The 22,439-nt window shown below is 45.2% G+C and overlaps 1 protein-coding gene across 12 annotated transcripts in view; it reads right to left on the bottom strand.

Annotated features, from left to right (window-relative positions):
• LOC140393831 (chemokine-like protein TAFA-5) overlaps positions 1 to 22,439 on the bottom strand; it is a 650,941-nt gene that overhangs the window by 263,495 nt on the left and 365,007 nt on the right. For 5 of the 12 annotated variants that reach the window (XR_011935744.1, XR_011935741.1, XR_011935740.1 and 2 more), the window contains exon 4: positions 11,561 to 11,814. The exons of the other annotated variants lie outside the window; for them this stretch is intronic. The gene's annotated coding sequence lies outside the window, so the exon portion shown is untranslated. The remainder of the gene's footprint in view (positions 1 to 11,560; positions 11,815 to 22,439) is intronic. 12 annotated transcript variants of the gene reach the window in all.

Genomic DNA, 22,439 nt, shown 5'->3' with positions numbered 1-22,439 from the left:
TACAATCATCCCCATCCTCAATCATGGGGGAGCCCAGTACATCAGAGCAAAAGGCTGAAGCATTTGTAACCATCTTCAGCCAGAAATGCCAAGTGGATGGTCCATCTCAACCTCTCCTTGAGGTCCCCAGCCTCACAGATGCCAGTCTTCAGCTAATTCAATGCACTCCACATGATATTAAGAAATGGCTGTAGGCACTGGATGCTGCAACCATAATGGGCCCTGACAACATTCCGGCAATTGTACTGAAGGTCTGTGCCCCAGAACTAGCTGCACACCTTGCCAAGCTGTTCCAATGCAACTACAATACTGGCATTTACCTGACAATGTGCAAAACTGCCCTTGTATGTCCTGGAACATAAACCAGGACAAATCAAACCCAGCCAATTACTGCCTGATCAGTTTAATTGTGATCATTAGTAAATTAATGGAAAGTGTCATCGACAGAGCTATTAAGCGGTACTTATATAACAATAACCTGCTCAGGCAGCACACTGGAGCAGTGGTTAGCACTGCTGCCTCACGGTGCCTCGATCCCGGCTCTGGGTCACTGTCCGTGTGGAGTTTGCACAATATCCCTGTGTTTGCGTGGGTTTTGCCCCCACAATCCAAAGATGTGCAGGGTAGGTGGATTGGCCACGCTAAATTGCCCCTTAATTTGAAACAATGAATTGGGTACTCTAAATTTATTTTAAAAAACAATAACCTGCTCACTGACACTAAAACTGTGGATTCGTCAGGGCCACTCAGCCCCTTTTCTCATTACAGCCTTTGTCCAAACATGGACAAAAGGGCTGAATTCAAGAGGTCAGGTGAGAGTGCCTGCCCTTGCCATCATGGCAGCATTTTACTGAGTATGCAGAAGTTCCTCTTGGTTTCCGAGGCCCAGCCATCTTCAGCTGCACCATTAATGACCTCCCCTCCATAAGAAGGTCAGAAATTGATGATTTTACGATGGTCAGCACTGTTCACAGCTCCTCAGATATTGAAGCTTTCCGTATCCACATGCAGCATTCAGGACAATGTTCAGGCCTGGGCTGATAAGCGAGATTTAACATTTTTTTCACAAAACTGCCAGGCAATGGCCATCACCAACAAAATGAATCTAACCATCTCCCCTTAATATTCAATGACATTACTAAGAGGGAATTTATCAATATTAACATCCTGGGCGGTTACTATTGACTAGAAACAGAACTGGACCAGCATACAGTGGCGACAAGAGCAGGTCAGAGGCTGGGAATTCTTTGATGGGTCACTCACCCCCTGACTGCTCAAAACCTGTCCATCGCCTGAAAGGCATAAAACAGGACTGTGATGGAATACTCTTCACTTGTCTGGATGAGTGCAACTCCTACACTCAGGAAGCTCAACAGCATCCAGGACAATGCAACCTGCTGGAAAGCACCCCATTCAGCACCTTAATCGCTCCCTCCATCACCAACGCACAGTGACAGCAGTATGTACCATCTACAACTTGCACCTCAGGAAATGACCAAGGCTTCTTGGACAGATCATTCCAAACTTGCAACCTCTACCATGTCGAAGAATAAGGGAAGCAGATTGATAGGAACTCTGCCACCTGAAAGTCCCCCCCAAGTCACACACTATTTCCGCTTGAAACTATATTGTCATTCCTTCATTGCCAGGGAGGGGGGGAGTGGGGCGGGGGGGGGGGGGGGGGGGGGGCAAAATCCTGGAACTCCCTACATAACAGCACTAGCACCTACCCAACAATGTTGAGAAAATTGCCCAGTTATGTCCTGTATGCAAAAAGCAAAACAAATAGAGTCTGGCCAATTATTGCTGGATCAGTCTACTCTTGATCATCAGAAAAGTAATGGAAGGGGTCTTCAACAGTGCTAGCAGTGGCACTTACTCAGCAATCAGTTGCAATTGATGCTCAGTTTGGTTCCGCCAGGGTCACTCAGCTCCTCGCTTCATTACAGCCTTGTTCTAAACATGGACAAAAGAGCTGAACTGAAAAAGTGAGGTGAGAGTGACTGCCCTTGAAATCAAGGCAGCATTTGACCCAGTGTGACATCAAGAACCCTAGAAAATAATAATAATAATCTTTACTATTGTCACAAGTAAGCTTACATTAACAGTGCAATGAAGTTACTGTGGACATGTGGAGTGAATGGGACTCTGGGGGAGAACTCTCAAGTAATTGGAGTCATACCTGGCACAAAGGAAAATGGTTGTGGTTGTTGGAGGTCAATCATTTCATCCAAGGACATCACTGCAGGAGTTCCTCAGGGTAGTGTCCTCGGCACAACCATCTTCAGTTCTTTCTCTCCATCATAAGGTCAGAGGTGGGGATGTTCGCTGATGATTGCACAATGTTCCAGACTCCTCAGATACTGAAGCAGTCTGTGCCCATATGCAGCAAGATCTAGACAACGTTCAGGCTTGGGCTGACAAGTTGCAAGTAACATTCATGCCAAAAAAGTGCCAGGCTATAACCACCTCCAACAAGAGAGGATCTAACCACCTCCCCTTGACATTCAATGGCATTACCATCATTTAGTGCCCCATTATCAACATCCTGGGGGTTACCATTGACCAGAAACGAAACTGGGCTCTCCATGTAAATATTGTGGTTATAGGAGCAGGTCAGAGGCTAGGAATCCTGCAGCAAGTAACGCATCTCCTAAATTTCCAAAGGCTGGCCACATCCACAAGGCACAAGTCAGGAGTGTGGGGAAATATTCTCCACTTGCCTGGATGAGTGCAAGCTTGACGCCATCTACGACTAAGAAGCCCATTTGATTGGCATCCCATGCACCATTTTTAACATTTACTCTTCTACCACCGACGTGGTGGCAGCAATGTTTACCATCTACAAGATGTACAATAACAACTCACCAAGGCTTCTTAGACAGCACCTTCCAAACCTACAACCTCTACCATCAAGAAGGACTAGGCAGCAGGTACCTGGGAACACCACCACCTCTAAGTTCCCCTCCAAGTCACTCACCATCCCGACTTGGAACTATATCACCTTCCTCACCGTCACTGGGTCAAAATCCTGGAACTCCATCTGTAACAGCTCTGTGGATGTACCTATACCACATGGTTTGTTGCGGATCAAGAAGGCAGCTCTCCAACCACTTATCAATGGTAATTAAGGATGAGCAATAAAATCTGAGCAATACTCAGATCCTGTGACAGAATTTAAAAAAACTTTCCACCAGCAATGCTATAGCCACTGCTTAGGAACACTAGGACAAGCAAAAGGACCAACAAGATAGGCTCTTAAAGAATGCACAAGGCTGAATAGTCTGGTCTTATTTGTATCACAACAGTGCCTATACTTCCTTTGGAAACTAAGGATATTCGGCATGTCCATATTGACGCTTACTAATTTTTACAGGTGCACCATAGAAAGTATCCTATATGGCTGCATCACAGCCTGGTGTGGCAACTGCTCGGCCCAAGGCCATGAGAAACTACAGAGAGTCATGAACATAGCCCAGTCCATCACGCAAACCCGCTTCCATTGACTCTGTCTCCACCTCTGCTGCCTTGGGAAAGCAGGCAGCTTAATCAAAGACCCCCCCACCCGGGTTATTCTCTCTTCCAACTACTTCCATCAGGCTGGAGATATGAAAGTCTGGGAACATGCACTAACACGTTCAAAAACAGCTTCTTCCCCTCTGTAAGTAGACTCCTGAATGACCCTCTTCACATATCCTCTCAACTGAGTAGTACTACCATATGTTCACCCGATGCCTTTGCCTATGTATTTACATTCTGTATTTATGTATGTCCTATGTTTTTTCATGTACGGAACGATCTGCCTGGACTGTACGCAGAATAGTACATTTCACTCTACCTCGGTACACGTGACAATAAATCAAATCCAATCCAATCATTGGATGCATTGGTGGATAAAAATATTAATGAAAACATTTTGTTGGTGGCTGTTGTAGTAAAATGTTGAGATAAAAATGCATTTTCACAGACTTCATTAATGAACACAAAATGCATTTATGAATAAGAATTGTATAGCAGCCTCATGGCTGTGGCTAGATCCCAAAATGTTGCTGCCTTGAAGCCGCTCTCACCATGGGGTAATTCCACACTCTGAGTTATGATTGATCACCCAGGTCATATGACCCTTATTCTGCTGTGTTGCCCTTAAAGGGGCAATCACCACAGTTGGTCCCCCATAAGAAGGTGAAGGGCTGACTCAGATGGATGTACGGGTGGGGATCCGTGGGCACAAAGAAGGGTGGTCCTATGGGAAGTAGAATCAGAGCAGATGCTCTCAGACACCATTTGCAAAGGGTTCTTTCTCGCTGCTGTTAATGATCTGCACAGTTTTCAGTGGACATACACAAGCCAAGTTTGTGCGGCATGCGTGGCATCACCAGAATAACTTACTGGCTTCACAATCAAATCTTTCTTCATGCTCCTGGTGCCCGTGCCGACACCAAGTACAGCTAGGGATAGTACACGGGACACACCAGAAAAGGTTGATAATCCAAAGCGCTGGCACCAAAGTTGCCATGGCACACAAAGTTGGCAGGCATTAACTCCTAATAGCGTAGTCTTGAAAATTAGCTGGCTACCTTTGCTTTTATTCATTTTTGAAGAAACAATTTATTTTTGGTCTAAATATTATAATGGAAAGTATTATAAGTATCCATCCCCCTATCAATTTGTAGCTGTTTAAATATGTTGAACCCAAGTGTTAAATTTCCTGTAGACAGTTGGGTCCTTTCCTGCTCTTGCTCTGTTTGAACAAGCTAAATAGACAGAATGAAATGTAAAACCCTTCAAAAAACCTTTGGCATTTTATGGAAATGGAGAATTGTTAAGAAGGAGGCAAAGTCAAGTGTCTGAACCTAAGCATGAAATCTAATATTTCACAGATAACGTCTGTCTTGTTCAATTATTACCATGAATGGCACCAGCACATATTCATGTTTTTTTTTGTTAAACCTTCTAATTCTCAGGAAATTACAGATTTATAGCACATTATGCCACTTGTTCTGACTATCAGATCCTGCATTTAGCCATAGCATTAGGAATACAAAGATAGCTGGATGCATGTCTTTTACTGACAGTGCTTGCCCTGAAGTTCAATCTTATTGCCTTAACGCATCTATAATTTTTATGCAACTTCTCAAACGTGACCATTGCCGAACCAGGTGTGCATCTCATCTTTGATTTTCACACATTATCGGATTCATTTTGAATGTGATTCAAGATTGCATATCTAGAACAGAACATACATATCCTGAAGCAATGGGCCAAATCTTCCGGGGAGCAGCAGCTGCCGACGGGTTGCCACTCTGCTCCTACTTTTCTGTGCCGCACCGGAGCTCCACATTTCCGGCTAGGACTTCCGATCACGGTTTCTTCGGAAATGCAGAGCACCTTCAGTTGAACTGCTTCCTCGTAGCGCTGGATCGGGGGTGGAAGGGCCCTTTTTTAATGCCACGAGCTGTTGTTTTCAGGTCAGCGTTCACGAATACACGAAAAAGCTGGGGCATTTAAACAGCTTTACAGTGTGTTAGTGTATGAGTGTCTAAGTCAATAGTGAAAGGGTGGTTAGGTGGGTAAGGGGGTAGGGTGGGTGAGGCAAGTGGGCAAGGAAGTACCTTGGCAGGTGGGTCAGGTAAGTGGGCAAAGGGATAGGGTAGCAGCTGGGTCAGGTGGTCAGCGAGTAGGGCAGTAGGTGGGTAGGGTGACAGGATGGTAGATAGCAGTAGCACAGCAGGCGCATAGGTGAGTATGGTGGTGGATGAGCAGGGTGGCAGATGGCTGGTCGGGAGGCAGGTGTGTAGTGTGGTGAGGTTGGGTCAAGTTGGTTTTGTGGGGGAGTGGGGGAGGTCATGGGCTCAGGCAGGGATTTGGGGGAGGGGGGCCACGTGGTGAAGTTGGGTCAAATCAGGTTGGCGGTTCGGGGAAGTAGTTGGGAGGTTAGGCCAGGTCAGGTAGAGTTGTGGAGGAGTGGTAGGGGCGGGTGGAGGTGGTTTCAGTGAGGTCAGTTGTACAATTGTCCAGGAGTTCGACAATAATTTTTCTACCTAATATTTCTTGTGTAACTATTCAGGTAAGTATTGTGTCATGTGAGAGTACCTTTAAGAAATGGGTGTTTAAGAAATGTACGTTTAAGAAATGGGTGTTTATCAGTGATGCCAGAGTGTGGGTGGAGCTGGGCTGTCTGTCAGGTTTTTACTTTCGTTTTAGGCTGTTTGCTGCAGGGTGTGTTTTTGGTTTTGTTTTCAGTGTTAGAGCTGAAGCCAGACAGAGCAGGTGTACTGTTGAACTCTCTGCCATGAAAAGACTGTCTTGATCATTTGGTGAATTCAGAATTATAAATGTTCTCAGTAGTGAATGTAAACCTAATGTGCTTCTGTTAAAAGGTGTTTCTTCTGTCTTCTGTATGTTGTTTGGGAAGTTATTAAGGATTACATAGTGTTGTATTCTTTGGGGGTTGTATTTGAATTGATGGTTGCTAAGACGTTCACTGTATGTTTTAGAAAGGTTAGCTTGAGTTCATAGAATAAACATTGTTTTGCTTTAAAAAATACTTTTCGATTTCTGCTGTATCACACCTGTAGAGTTGGCCGTGTGCTCCCCATACCACAATCTATTAAAAGTTGTGGGTCAGGTGAATTCCATGATACACTTTGGGGTTCCCTAAACCCTGGCCCATAACAATTGGAATTGTCCAAAATCTCCAAATCTAACTTAGAGTTGGAGACATTTTTCGAAGGATTCCTGGGGCAGGGGAATTGTCCATTCAAAATTCAAATTTCCCAGGCAATTCCCACAGAGTCAGTATATCAAGACTTCCCGCGATTCAATGCTTATGTTGGGAAGGACGTCCAGTCTCTGAATTCCGGAGACCTGAAGATATACTGAAGTTGACGATGTTCTCGCCATAACCAACAGCAAAAATCAAGGCACTATTCCATGGTTCAACAAATAATCACCATTGACAGAGTTTTGGAAACTGAATTGAAGATGTGGAAGATATTTGTTTAAATACTCCAAACCAACTTGTTTATGCCACCAAGCTAACTTCTCTGTACTGCATTGCAGGCCTGGATGTTCCCACCAGTAATGCGACAGCAACCAGAACTATACAGTACTAATGTGCCCGACTAATAGCACTGTTTAACTTCAGCATGACATCGGAAAATCTGCACTCAAGTAATTCACAATATCCTATTTCCTTACTTTATTGCTGCCTTGTTAATGTTCAAGTAATCAAATAACATTCCAAGTTTTCTATTACTTTCTGCTCAGGAAGTTCTGTCTTACCCGTAAAGACACATTTTTGTTTCTTGTGCCTTTTTTACTGAACTTTATGTGCCTCTGATAAATCTGAACCCATTTCCTGCAGAACCTTCTTTGATCTTCGCTGCTTTTGTTAAGTCCTCAAACCTCCTTACAATTATCTCCTATTAAAGACGTGGAGTCACTTATTATGAACATCATTGAGGGTTTTCTGGGCTTAATTTTCCTTGGCGGTGGATCCCGTGGTGGGTCAAGGGGATCAGTGTGCAATGGAGGTGCCCCCTAAAGTCCAGCGGAATGCCTGCCCGCCCCACAACACCAATCCTGCTTTGTGCTGTGAAAAAGAGGCAGTCAAAGCACTTGGCTGATTTTGATGTGCTGAGTACCTGTCAATCATAGCAAGAGTGTTTATAAACATTGTGGTTAGCATGAAAGCAGGGTAATGGAGATGCATTTAAGCGTGAAAGGAAAGATCAATGAACAATCCACCCAGCAGCTGTCTTCGGAATAATACAACTGTCAAGCACTAGTTAATGCAATGTTTATGCTGTGTGAAATTGAATGGAAGGTCTGCATTTCAAAGGATGTTGAGGGATTTCAAACCCATTTAAGTGCACTGGGCTTTGTGGAAGCCTTTGACACTTGTAACAGCTGCTGCTTTGAATGCTTTTGTCTGAGACGGCAGATGTTAGGAAAGGGTAAATAAAAATGTAATGATATTTCATCCTGCACAGCTATCAGTCAGGGTTCTCTGTCGTGGCCTCTGTTGGAGGTGAGGTGATCTGTGGGGGTCTTTGAGGGGGGTCTGATGGGAGGCTCTGTTGGGGGTCTATGTTGGTGGTGTCTGTTGGGGGTCTCTGATGGGGGTCTGTTGAGGGCCTTATGAAGGTCTGTGTGGTCTGATGGGAGGCTGGGGGTCAGTGGCGGGAGGGTGGTCATCCTCATGCATGCATGTTGTGGGGGTTGACCTGTTGTTCTTGTAGTTGGTAGTGGGGGTTGGGGCACCTACTTGTCAGTGGAGGAGGGGGCAGCAGGATTTTCCAACAGAATCCCACAAGCTCCCCTCCATATATACATTTTAACAGAAAAGGAGAGTGAATCACTCCTGGAAGCCGACCTAGTCCCAGCGGAGACAAGGAGCGATTCTGCTCTGATGGGAGCACGTTGGGTCGGATTCTCCATTGACTGACGCTGGAATCGGGAATTGCAAGTGGGTGTAAAATTAGTTTTGATGCTGAAATCGCGGCGGGCGCCAGTTTCACGCCAAACCGCAATACTAAACAGCGGCGTCAATGCATTCCAGAACACATGTGACGGGGAACGCCTTTGGCATGTCTTTTGCGGTCCTGATCCGGTATTCTCCAGGGCCTCTGCAATGCTCTGCCGCCACAGGGGGCCAATTCCCAATGGCAAGGTTCACTTGTGCTTTTAAAAATCGTGAAACAGGCATCGTGGTTGCTGAGGGAGAGAGACGGAAAGTGTTCAACATTGCCATAGTTTGCTGACAGTCGTGCCGCTGGACAGGGAGGCTTCTGCCAGTGCTGAGGGGAGTAGTGGGGGTGGCCAGGAAGTGGGTTGTGGGGTCGGGGTGGATGGGCACGGAGCACCATTGCCACTGCCTGCAAGGCAGCCATGCAGCTGCGCACACTGCTGAACTTAAGACCATAGATCATGTAGGCATCCTCCCTGGGCACCCCCCTAGGTGCCCTCTGGTCCCAGCCAACCCACCAAACGCATGGGTGTGCTCCAGCGCAACTAATGCCACCTTGCTGGCTGGGATGGTGTGTGTGGAGAGTGCAGTTTGTATTTGTGGTTGCAGCTTGTTAGCCTCCTGAGTGTCAATCCTCGGACCCAGCACATTTGGCACCATTTCTCATTGGAATCGATTGTGTCCCACGTGATGCTGGTGCTAGCCTTTCAATAGCCGCTGAATCGATCCAGGTGCAGCGGCAGTTTTGGGGTCACGGAAGTCCACGAATCTTCCCCCGGCGCCAACATTTAGGGCTGGATTCTACGATTTTGAGAAATGCGTCTAGTCTTACGACCAAAAAGATGGCGCCGCCCCTGACCAACGCTCCGCCCGGTGGGGGGCTAGCAGCCATGCCATGTAAAGCCCCGTCTTTACTTGCAGATACAGACGGAGAATTGCCAGGTCCGTGGCCTCACATGTGCACGGTGGCGACCTACAGTGGTCGCGCCATGCAACGTGGTGCCGGCCGTGTGTGGACCTGGCCTACTAGATAGTGCCCCCCGCAACCCCCTCGCTACCCCTGGGCCACCCCCCAGCAGTCCCCCCAGCCACCCCCAAAGCCCCCCTGGCCAGTGGAACGGCTCCTCCCCCCACCCCCACCCCCCCCGGCCTGTGGCGGCACTGGACACAGTTCGCCGCTGTCACGTGAGGTCCCCAAAGACTGTGAGCACACACGTCCCACTCCGTCGGGAAGTCGGCCCATCAGGGACGGAGAATCTGGGGAGGGTCTCAGGTGACGTCCTGAGGCCGTCCCAACGGTGTGCGGCATACTCAGCGATTATGCCATTTTTGACGGGGAGGAGCATCCGAAAAATGGCACCCCCCCCCCCCCCCCTCCAATTTTGCCGTTAAAACAGATTCTCCGGCCAATCTCCGAACACGATTTCAACGTCAGAAATCGGAGAATCGAGTCCTTCGTCTCAGGAAAGTAGAATCCCGCCCCATAGCTCCCCTCTCACACCCAGTGTCCCAACTGTACCCTATTTTTAAATGCACTCGAAGTGCTTAATTAAACAATGCCATTCATCACTGTATCTTAACAATATAATTATCATACCATTAACAGAATTGTCTTAACTCAATATCTGAGGTGCGCAAATTTGCAATACGAGAAAGCCCACAGTTTGGTAAAAATGAATATTCAATTGGCAGTTTCACGCAAGGAGGTTATAATGAGGACTGGAATTAGAAATACCTACAATCTGCTGAGGACCCGGGTTTGAATCCCGGCCCTGGGTCACTGTCTGTGTGGAGTTTCCACATTCTCCCCGTGCTTGCGTGGGTTTCACCCCCACAACCCAAAGATGTGCAAGTTAGGTGGATTGGCCATGCTAAATTGCCCCTTAATTGAAAAAAATAATAATTGGGTACTCTGAATTTATATTTTAAAAAATACATACAATTAGGGCTGTAGATATACTTTTCAGAAGGTATGTGAGTCAACTAGTCAGCTTGTCTTTCTAATGGATAAAGACAGAGATCAACAGAAGACTTTTTATTTGGTCCCTTTTTCTCTAAATAAATGCAGGGTAATAAATAGGGGTCAAGCTACACAAGTAAAATTAAACCCATAACATCATTTATTCCCTGGATGTTACCATTTGAAAAAGTTACAATTGGATGATTTTAAAATCCATTTTCTATTAGTTAGTAAGTTGTCAGTGTCGGAGATCATTGCACAGGGTTTTCATGAATGATGCTTTAAGGGGGTCTGAAGCTTTCGCATTGATTGATGATTACTTTCGAGATGCCTGCAGATTGCTGTACACAATACCAACTGTTATTATGATTCTTTCACCAGTGCAATCCTTTTTCTCTAATTTTCAGTTTTGTGGAATATAATGGTGGGAACCTAATATTATAACTGAAGCTAATATATCATGTCCACAGAACACAAATTATTGATCATATCTAAAAAGCTCCAAAAATAAATGATTTGCACACTGCCGTGCCTCAGTGCGATCAGTTTGTTTCTCGGGTGTCTTTTTGTCCAATCTGTGAAATTGGAAGTTTGAAGCAATCAATAGCTATAGAACGCAATTAGAGATGACACTCGCAGTGCTGGAATACTGTTATCTCCCACCTTTGCTCTATCGGTTCTCTGTACAATCAACCTGCCTCACTCTCTTTGGGGGCAATTTTAAGCTGTTCCAGCTGGAAGAAACAGAGTGATAGCAGCCCAAAAAAAACACTGCTGTTTTTACTGTACTGATCTGACTCTGTCTGCTGGGGCCTCCATATTTCACGCAGGCACTTCATTTAAGTATGCTAATTAGCCCTCAGATGTAAGTAAGACCTGATGCAATTTGCAGGAACCAATGGGTTGAGTGTTCAGACAGGGCTCATTATGAGGCGTGCAGTGGCCTAACCAATGGTTCTTAAAGGCTCTGATGCAGACTTCTTGCTTGAGGAATGTAGAAATTGTTATTTTTTATATTCTGTTTCAGTAATGTTATTAAAAACCATGGTTTAAAATACGTATCCTCAATGTGTCGACTAATGTTGAAATTAAGCCGTAAAAGATGGTTATCATTCATTCCAACCACTTACCTGATTACAGATGAGGGCTAATGAAGTAGTGTTGCGATTGCTGGAGATTTCCTGGAGTGTAGATAATTTATGAAGGAGTGGTGTTTATTCCTCGCTAAGCAGGTCATTGAACTTAGTTGGATACAGATGATGTAATTTATGGAAGGAGCCAGGTCTGTGGTTTTGCAGTCTGTTATAGGATTTTAAGTTGAACAGCAGTTTTGTCGAATGCTGTTCAGTTGACTCGGCTCTTGAAAGGATCTCTCTCCAAAGATCTGCACAAATAAATAACCTGTTTTGTTAACTTTATTTATAAGTGGCATTTGAACTGTATTGGGTTGCTTAATTGGAGTTAGTAGCAGGTATAGATAGTAAGTTCAAGTTTTTCCTTTTGTTTAAGAACTGGTTAAATGATAATTGTAAAGCTATTTTTTTGATGTTAACGTGGTTAATTCAATGTTTAAATTAAAGTTTGTTTTACCATAAAAGATACCTATTGGTCATAGTCATGACTCCTGGGGCGAAGTATCCTTTCCTCACAGTTTTACCAATTGAAATATTGTTTGGGGTTTTCATCCGGTATCCTAACAAAAGTTGATTTCTGGTTACGATATCCTAACACTTGAGAAAAGGTAAGTTTCTTTTAATTTTATGCAGAGAAGAGGGTCATAAAGTCTTCCTAAACTGAAATCAATCCTATTGTTTCTCAGGTGTTTATTTGTTCCTTTATTTCTCTCTGTCTCTCTATTTTGCCATTAAAATCATAACAGATTTATTTTGGCAACTTGGTCATTTCCACATCTGAAAAGAACTGTGCAACATTTCAGTGGCATCGTAAGAACCCTTACAAGGGATACTGCAAGCAAAGCTTTTCTGCAATGACAACGGAACCTATCTCTGGCTCACTCTTTTGTAGATATACATATTTTTAATTGTTCCAATTAAGGGGAAATTTAGCGTGGCCAAACCATCTGTCCTGCACAGCTTTCGGTTGTGGGTGTGATACCCACATAGACATGGGGAGAACGTGCAAACTCCACATGGACAGTGTCTCGGGGCCGGGATCGAACCCGGGTCCTTGGCGCCGTGAGGCAACAATGCTAACCACTGCGCCATCGTGCCGCCTCTACACAAGCTATTTCACGAGATAAAATGGACCAGCCAAAAAGTGTTCGCTCCTAGGCATGCGCACACACACTAGAAGATGCTGCAGGCTGTTCACAAGTTATCCTTCCTGTGCAACTGTGCAAAAAGATTTAACTGAGCATGATAAAGGAAAATTAGAGGGATCATTGCAGCTGATGTATTCTGCCCGCAATCATCTTAAGTTTTTGTTTTAATCAGGAAGGATATAAAGGGGGAACTTTGTGTTGCAAAGCATAGTGCTTTGGGACACTATTAACGACATAATGAGCATGCCATGTGATTCCAAATAGATGGCAACCGTACCATCATTGCTTGGCAATGACACTTCATCAGTTTCAAACCAGTGCACAACATTGCACTCTGTTCTACCAAGAGGCTTCATTTAAAAGGAAGAGCAAAAATGAATAGTCTGGAAAGCTAAAGTGCCTAATGGTCCCATGTCATATCTTCTTTGTCACCACCAGCCAGCATAGTAGTCAGGTGAACAGACATGCCCAATGACAAATTAAACTCCAGCGGAAATATTTTAACAGGCTTAAAAACCTCCCAGGACAAGAGCAACAGGTATCAAACTCAGCAGGAGGCATGAAAAATAAACTGCCATCAGAGCTGCATAAAGAAGGCACTGGAGAAGAAAATAACAAAAGCTGTGGTTTTGATAGCAATGTCATCAAATTTGCTTTGTTAGAAGTCAGACAGCCATCAAGGAGCGCCGGTGGCCATTGAAGATTCTTCAAGGAAAATTCAGGCGAAAGCCCAGGTTGTGGCAGAATAATTAAATGGTTGAAAAAAGTGAAAGGGAAGGAAAACCAATATGGAGATATGAAACAAAGTATACAGGCAAACAACAGAAGAGCTCAGAACCTGCCCCCTGTTTTATGCCCCGTGAAGTGAAGGTGATATAGCATGAGGAGATTGTGAGCAGCAGGGGCCCTGTTTACCTCTCCAAGGTGTAATTTCAGGATTTCAACAGCCCTGGCAAGTAGTGAAGGAAAATCTGAGGCTACAGTTCATTAAGGTCATCCATTCGTTGCACCATTGCTTTGGTAGGTATGAACTGAATTTACTTCAGATTTTACCAAAACTTAAAGGATAAGTACATTCGTAAACACAATCTCATCTTTTCCAATTTGCTTCTTTCATTCCAATCATTTGTTTCATTTGAAAGTTTCTGTTACAAGAGAAAAGAGCTGAAAAATAATAGACTTTATGAATTGAAAACATGGTTGGCAATTCTGCAAACAATAACACGATCTTAGTTCAAGGACATTTGATAGAGGGATCTTTGAACTATTCAAGAATCTACCAGACGTAGTTTTATTAGCCACTTTTTAAGATCAGATTAAAATAAAAGATAGATGGATGATGTTTGTTTTAAATGGGAGAATATGTCAAATGTGAAGTATCTTTTTTTCCAACAGAACTTTACACAATATAAATAACAGCTTATGTTTATTCAGCTTTGGACTCATTGTAAAGAAAACATCTGTATTAGCATGCTTTCTCCTACACCTGGAGCAAGAATTTTAAAATTTCTTCAGCAATGCTAGGTAAGAGAGTGGATGTGCGTACTGCCCTTGCACTTAATCAAGAAGGTATCCTCAAAATATTTCTGATGCGTAACTCAATGACAATTTTATTGCTAGTTCTGTGACATTCTTAGCTCACTTGGCTGGAGAGTTGGCTCATGATACAGAGCAAGGCTAGTCGCGTGGGTTCAATTCCCGAACCGGCTGAGGCTATTCATGACGGTCCCGCCTTCTCAACCTTGCCACTCGCCTGAGGTGTGGTGATCCTCAGGTTAAATCACCACCAGTCAGCTCTCCCCCTTAAAGGGAAAAGTGGCCTATGGTCATCTCGGACTATGGCGACTTTACCTTTTACCTATTTACTTATGCACAAAGTTTCCAGCCGGGGGCTTGATCTTTAAAGCTGCCATATTGGTGGGAAGCATTAATTAAGACTGCTGGGAAATATCTGAATTGCAACAATAGTTGTGAATTATATATTTAAAAAGCATTATTTTAAATATATCTCATTTGCTGCCCAATGTATTTCACACTTTGAGTTAGATACTGAAAGGTGATTAAATTGGATATCGAATTTGGTTTGTAAAATCGCCTCATTCTCAGCTTTCAATCATCTCAGGCTGAACTCAGTTGTCATCGTCGAGAAGAGCATATAAACCTTGGGTTGTCGGAGACCACACCACAATCGACCCATAGAATAAGGGGATAATAGCGCACTGATACTGAAAGATGAACACGTCTCCTAATTGGCTGTTACTGCCAGAAAACCTGACGGAATAAAATTCAGACTGCACACAAAGGAATTCAGGCAGCGGTTTTTTTTTCAATCAACTCTCAGTGAAGCTGCTTCCTATAAAAAAATAAATCAAGCAGGAAAAATGAAGAGGGGGGCTCGGGGCCCATTCGCTTTTTCTCTGCCACTAATGTTGTGCGTGACAATGATTATTTTTAATACCTTGCCAAGTTTTCTGTTAATGAGAAACGTGGTGGTTTCTAAGAAGCATGTGGTTAATGGAATGCATCTTACTGGGATACAACGTGGCTGGTGAGCATCCTTTCCAAGATCCCAGGGGTGCAAATAAGTAAGTCAACCAATTTTGTAAACCTCAAGACACTTCATCTATGTCAAAGATCTACCCACCTCATTGATTCTGGGTGAACTCTATGTGGATGTGCATTTTTGCTCTGTTTCAAATAACTGAGCACTCGGAACTGAAGCCAACAGGGAATTAATGCTGCCATCTAACCTCTGCAATTGCTGCCTTAGTGATGAGCTTAGAGTTTACTGGCGATGAATTCAGCTGTTGACTTGTGTCTGATGGCATTTGTTTGACCTTTTGAAAATGAAATGAAAGAACTACCCAAAGCCAAACCTTAATCATTCCATAATCCTCTCTGTTTTCTGTGACCGCCTTATTTTGTCAATTCAATATTTTTAGATGATAAATATGTTTATGATTCATTCTGTCTGTCCCACAGGGTTTTATTGAGCAATGACAATAGATCTCGCTGGATGGTGAAGGAATCAAAGTACCTTAAGTAGGAAAATTACTTTAGTTATTGAACAGCTTTTTAACTGCGAGATAATTACCATATCACACATTATTCTGAAGTTATTTGCATAACAGGAATTTTGGGAGGAATTTTATCCAAATAAATGGACAGGTTTGGGTGGGAGGGAAGTCTCTTTTCTGAACTACACCTGTTTCTAACCTGCCCACTTTCAGTATTAACAGAGTCTCAAAGATAGGTGTGTTGGAGCTTTAAATATGATAATAAGGCTTGCAACCTCATTGTCACTCAAATTTTCGACTTTAACTGCTGTTCCAATGCATCAGGACACACGGTAGCTTTATAAAGCTGAGGAATTGGTGGATTCAGGAGTTGAATGCCTTTAAATCTACCTCCTGGTTCGAGGTAAGTGCCTCAGAAGACCTCAAGCCTCAAATCCCACCACAAAGCCTCCAGGATCCCCACCACCACCAGGTTCCCAATACCCCATTGGGGTCTACCATCACACGCCTGTCTCCAGTCCTCCCTGGAATCCTGGGTTTTCCTGTAGAAAGTCCAGAGTGATTCTCCGTTTTGAAAGGGGCTTGCAGGACCCCGGAGTACGCCACGCAGCTCCGGCTGCCGATACAGGGCCCTGCACTTCCGGCCGCGGGTCCGCACATGCGTGCGGCGGCCGCCTGAGGCGGCAGCCCCGTGCAACAAGGCGGACCCATACAGCGGGCTGGCCCCAATAATATAGGCCCCCCCCCCCCAGATCATACTGCTACGTCCAGGTATATCCTCAGGATGCACATAAGAGGTGGTGGCAGCCAGCTACTGACCTCACCCTGTGGCCTTCGATGCCCCTGGTTGCTGTCTTCTGTGGCCGGAGGGGCCCGGCACACCTGTCAGCGGCACATGAACAGCCGTGCCACCCTGTTCCGGGTGGTGACTGTGAGATGCGGCTCCACCAGAGATGTGGCACTCGGAGGAGCTGGTGGTCACCGTCGCCACTCCATGGCACGCATCCGAGTTGCCATCCAGTGCCCCCTCTTCCCGGTCAGTGCCCATAGGTCCCTGGGGTTCAGCTTGAGATGGAGGGGCAGCTGGTTCGAGACCCAGATGCCCCTGCATCATCTGGCTCTGCAACCCTGGAGGTTCCCATGGTCTGTCCATCACGCCGATGCCCTCGTCGATGCTCCTCAATGATTGGGCCATGCTCTGCAGAACCTCGACTGTACCCACCTGCGACTGGGACAAGCTCGCCATTCCCGTCTGAGAGTGGGACATGTCCCGAAGAACCTCATCAAGGTCAGCCTGGTACTGGGTGACATCCCCCAGGAAGGCTGACGTTCTGGCGAGGCCCTCAGCCATGGCTATCACTGACTGTGCAACGCCTTGGACACCTTCACTAATGATGCTGACGCTGTGCACCAGGCTCTCCACTGCATTTGCCACCCTAGCAGTGCTGGTCTCAGTGCCATGCATTGCCGGCAACATCTCCTTCGCCCCTAGCCTCTGGGACTCCTCCAATCGGCCATGAATCTGCTGGAGTATTGCTCACATCTCCCTCTCAATGTCCTGACTGTTCCCTATTGTCTCCATCAGCTCCGGGAATAGTTCTTCCATAGGCTAAGCATCAGGCTGAGACCCAGCCCTCCGACTGCTGTCTCACCTGGGAAATCCTGCCTCCACCTGATGTACATCAGCAGCTGTGTGGTGCTCACTTGTGCCCCAGAAGCCTGACCACTATCAGGTGGTGTGTGTATCTGCACTGGTGGTGGGTGGGTAGGACAGCTGTGATATCTCGATCGTTTCTTCCTCCAAGTTCTCCTCTGAGGTGGTCTTGTGGGATATTGGAGAGATAGCCATGCAGGATGGGCCGGCACCATCGGCTAGAGGACTTGTGGGAGAATGGACATCTGGTCTAGTGGGAGGGATGGGTCAGCCAGTAAGGCAATAACAACTCACTTTTGACAGGTCCTTCGGGTGGGGTCTGGTGGTTCCTCACCTCTGCGGCATCCTCCAGCCATGACCTCGGCCACACAGTCATCTCCAGGGCCCGTTTGCTGTCCGGGACCCTCGGGGGAGCAGGACCATTTCTCCTGGCCTCCACGTGTCGAAGCGCCCCCCCCCCCCCCAGATCTGCATCCTCGCATCTTGGGGCTGGCCTCCTCGGCACCATTGTTGCGAGCTGGCTGGGGTTGGCTGAGTAAGTGCTGCTCGACCTTGTCAGTGGGAGGCTGGCGAGCGTGGTGCCGTCGAATTGGCTGGTGAGTCTTCATTTACGGCGAGAAGCCCGTGGGGCCTTGTTAAGTGGACTAATTAACATTGAACAGCGTTGCCGGCCTCGCTGGGCCCAGTGCCAGGAAGCTCGCAGCAGTTCCCGCTCGCTACCACACTTAGAAATCTTTCCGGGGAATCGTGCCCTCTGCTTCCACTGGCTTTTCAAGAAGAGAGTTCCAAAGACTCGCGACCGTCAGAGAAAATATGTTTCACCCCATCCCCATTTTAAATCGGTGACCCCTTATATTTAAATAGTGATCCGGAGTTCCAGATTCGCCCACAAGAGGTAACGTCCTCTCCACATCAATCCTGTCAAGACCCTTAAGAATCTTGTATGTTTCCATTACATTGCCTCTTACTCTTCTAATCTCCAGTGGATTTAAGCCCAGCCTGTTCAACCTTTCCTCAAAAGACAACCTACCCATTCCAGGTGTTAAGGAGGTGGGGTGTACTGATGGTTGAAAGATCGCCTAATACTCTCGCTCTGGACCCATGTAAAGGTAAGGAGATAGTTTACATCACAGTCAATATCACGTGTTCCTGCTCTGCTGCTGACTAGAAGATTTGGGCCACCATATGTTGACTTGAGTCAATTGGTGTATCATAGAATTTACAGTGCAGAAGGAGGCCATTCGGTCCATCGAATCCACACGGCCCCTGAAAGAGCAACTTACCTAAGCCCACACCTCCATCCTATCCCCGTAACCCAGCAACCCCACCTAACTTTTGGAAACTATGGCACAATTTGTTGTGACCAATCCACCTTGCCGCACATCTTTGGACTGTGGGAGGAAATCAGAGCACCTGGAGGAAATCCGCGCAGACACGGGGAGAATGTGTCGACTCCGCACAGTGACCCAGAATGGGAATCGAACCCAGGTCCCTGGTGCTGTGAAGCAGCGGTGCTAACCGATGTGCTACCATTCCTGTTTAATGTTTCAACTTCAGAAAGAATACGTGGAATAAATTTTATTCCACAGATGATAATTGCTACATCAATATTTCATTGCTTTTATCAGTTTCCCAGTGACAATAACAGAAGAATCTCCTCAAATCAAACAGCAGATTTTAACCCAAGACAATCTACGTTTGGAAAGAATGTTTGTAATTCCACAGATATTGATTATTTTCATCTCTTTTGCCAAGCAATTGCTGTTATTAAAGGTTACATTACTCCAACAGCAATACATCACTGCATAAATGCATTGAATGAGATAGATTCCTGCAATGTACATGAATTATAAATCTCAGAAAATTCGGGATTTGTCCATTAGCATATTCCACTGTTGAGGTGTCCTCCATGCATATTGTTGCTCTATTTTATATTTCTATTTTATATAAAACTATATTTTAAATTAAGAAATGGATCGACTCATTAAATGACATGACGATGTATGTAATGGACATAATCACCTCGTTCTGACTTTATACCTAGCACCAATGCCAAGACTGGTAGAAAGTAGTTATGTTGCTGGATTATTAATGCAATGTTGGACAAATATCCTGGAGACCCACGTCCTTAACTAATCTGGAGTATATGTGACTCTGAACTCAAAAATGTGGTTAACTCTAAAATGCTTGCTGAAATGGCTTAGCAAGCCTCCATTAGATCAAAGTGCTAAAAAGAAAACATACTATGAATGAGAATAAAACCAGATGGAGAACCTGGCATTGGCCTGGGCATCAGATTATGATGTGACAAACACACACTCAGCCCAGTCGATTCTGCAAAGTTCTCCTCACTCAAATTTGAGGACATAAGTCATAATTTGGAAAGCAACAATCTGGCATCCAAGACACCAAATGACCACACCTGGGGAAAATTGTGTAACACAGTGATTTACTGTCAGCACAGAAGAGTCCTGGAAGACCTCAACATTGAGTTTGGACCCGATAAAGTCTCATGGCATCGGGTCAAAACAGGGCAAGTAACCCAGCTGATTACCATCTGACCCCCTCCTCTCAGCTGTTGGATCAGTTGAGCAGCACTTGGAAGAAAGACAGAGGGTAGAAAAGGTGGGGGGGACTTCAATGTCCATCACCAGGGGTGGCCCAGTAGCTTCACTACTGACTCCTGAAGGAACTGAACTTCAGAGGTGAAAATTGAACTTCAGAGGTGAGGTGAGAGTGACTGCCCAAAGCATCAAAGCTGCATTTGACGGGGGCAGCACGGTGGCGCAGTGGGTTAGCCCTGTTGCCTCACGGCGCCGAGGTCCCAGGTTCGATTCCGGCTCTGGGTCACTGTGTGGAGTTTACACATTCTCCCCGTGTTTGCGTGGGTTTCGCCCCACAACCCAAAGATGTGCAAGGTAGGTGGATTAAACACGCTAAATTGCCCCTTAATTGGAAAAAAAAATGAATTGGGTACACTAAATTTTAAAGAAAAAAAATAAATAAATACATTTTTTTAAAAAGCTACATTTGACCAAGAGCGCCATCAATGAGTCCCAGTAAAATTGAAGTAAAAAGGGATCAGGCAAAAACAATCCACTGGGTGAAATCATACTGAGCACAGTGGAAGATAGTTGTGGTTGTGGGAGGCCCGGGAGGCGGTGACATAGTGCTATTGTCACTGGATTAGTAAACCAGAGACTCAGAGTAATGTTCTGAGGAGCCAGTTTCAAATCCCCCCACAGCAGATGGTGACATTTGAATTCAATTTAAAAAAATCTGGAATGAAAAGTCGAATGATGAAAACATTGTCGATTGTTGTATAAACCCATCTAGTTCACTATTGTCCTTTAGGGAAGGAAATCTGCCGTCCTGACCTGGCCTGGCCTACATGTGACTTCTTAACTGCCCCTTCAAAGGCAATTAGGGATGGGCAATAAATGCTTGCTCAGCCTGCAATGCTCATGTCCCATTAACGAATATACAGAAAGGTATTGGTGTCAAGGAGCTCCTGCAGGGTCCTCAGCCCAACTATCTTCAGATGCATCATCAATGATCTTCCCTTAATCATAAGGTAGGAAGTGGGATGTTCATTTCCATTCACAATTCCTCAGATACTGAAGTAGTCCGTACCAACATACCTCCATTACATACACCGTCTTGTCATTTAATGTGTCGATCCATTTCTTAATTTAAAATATAATTTTATATAAAATATAAATAGAAAATAACAGCAAGTAACATCCATGCCACACAAGTTCCAGGCAATGGCCATCTCCAACAAAAGAGAATCTAACCATCGCCCCTTGATATTGAATGTCATTACCATCACTGAATTCCCCAACTTCAACATCCTGGACAGACACTATTGACTGAACCAGTCATAAGCATATTGTGGCTACACGAATAGGTCAGAGGCTGGGAATTGTGTAGAGAGTAATTTACCCAGTTCAATCAGGATCTGATTCCCTGCATTTAAGACTTCTACACTAAGCTGCCACGGCCTCACCTACTCAAAATTGAACCTCAGTCACACAAAGGCCACATCCAGTGCACCAGAATGCTGTTTGGCATCGCTTCAGCCAGTGCTATCTTCCAGCGCACAATGGAATATCTCCTCTGGGGAATTTCTACAGTGATCGTTTACCTTGATGACGTGTAGGCATCAGCACGACACCAGAAGAACACATGGTCAGACTAGAGAAATATTAAAGAAGTTTTGTGATGCAGGGATCTGTCTAAAATGCAGAAAATGTACTTTTCAAGCCTTGGAGGTAACGTATCTAGGATTTTGCATTGATGGAAGAAAAGGTCAAGGCCATATGAGACATCATTGAACACAAAATCTCTGTAAGCTTATGGTCAATTATTATGGGAGGTTTATTTCGAATCCAGCCACAACATTGGTACTATGACACCAGTTATTAAGGGAGAATCAGTGGTAGAAATGGAGGGACCCTCAAGAGGAAGCTTCCGAGTCGTTAAGCAAGTAGTAGTCATCAAACTTCTTGGTGCATTTTGATCCGGGGAAATCAATCGCACTGACTTGTGACCCATCCCCTTAGGTGCCGTTTTATCCCACAAAATGGTAGGTTGTTCGAAATGCCCTCTCACCTGAAGTACCCTTTGTGAAGCAGAATAAAACTACACCCAGATTGAGAAGGAGGGCTTAAAGATTATAATCGGTGTGAAGAAATTCCACCAGTATGTGTACGGTTAACGGTTCGACAGAGTGAGGATGTTGGTGGGCAGTTACGTCTGGTGGCCTTGTATAGACAAAGCCACTGAAGAATTAGTACAACAGTACCACCAAATTCAGCAATCTGTGTTGCCTTCTGCCACCTTTCACCCTGGTAATGGGCAAGTTGCTCGTGGACAAGGGTCCACATTGATTATGCGGGCCCGTTCCTGAGCAAGATGATCTTGGTGCTGGTAGATGCCCACTCAAAATGGGTATCTGTTCAAGATATGGGGCAACTACCTCAGCGGCCACAGTAAGGTGCCTTGCGCCGAGTGTTTGTCATTCATTGACTTTCCGAGTCAATTGTTTCGGACAA

Source organism: Scyliorhinus torazame, chromosome 17 (assembly GCF_047496885.1).
Source record: "Scyliorhinus torazame isolate Kashiwa2021f chromosome 17, sScyTor2.1, whole genome shotgun sequence".
Lineage (NCBI taxonomy): Eukaryota > Metazoa > Chordata > Chondrichthyes > Carcharhiniformes > Scyliorhinidae > Scyliorhinus > Scyliorhinus torazame.
Note: the sequence above shows the minus strand (reverse complement) of the source record. Positions and strands in the feature narration are given on the sequence as shown.